This window comes from Chaetura pelagica, unplaced genomic scaffold (genome assembly GCF_000747805.2).
Source record: "Chaetura pelagica isolate M959 unplaced genomic scaffold, ChaPel_1.0 scaffold962, whole genome shotgun sequence".
NCBI lineage: Eukaryota > Metazoa > Chordata > Aves > Apodiformes > Apodidae > Chaetura > Chaetura pelagica.
Genome location: NW_009952479.1, coordinates 74,662 through 75,049, shown reverse-complemented (window position 1 = coordinate 75,049; position 388 = coordinate 74,662).

Here is a 388-nt window from a genome sequence, read left to right as displayed (position 1 = left end):
AGAGCTGGTGTCCCACGCGGGTCCCTGCTCACTGAGGTCAGCGAATGGCTGAGCCTGGCACCGCCCGAGCCCCTGAAACCGCCCCGGTCTCCAGAGGCCGGGCAGCAGGAACTCGGGGTACAAACGCCTCGGGCAGAAAATGAGCTTTGGAGCGTTTGGCCAACTTCAGATGGGGTGGCAGATGCTTAATCAGCTTATTCACCATAAGTGTCTGTCGTCTTCCCTCCCCTTCCCGGGGTGGGATGCTGCCAGGGAGGGGGTGAGAGCCCCCGGGGGTGCCCGGGCATCCCTGCTCGGGGGTGCGGGGACATTGCGGGGGCAGAGACTTAATTCCCGGGCGGTACCGGTGGGCAGGGGCTGTCCCGAGGTGTAGGGGGGCTGTCCCGAG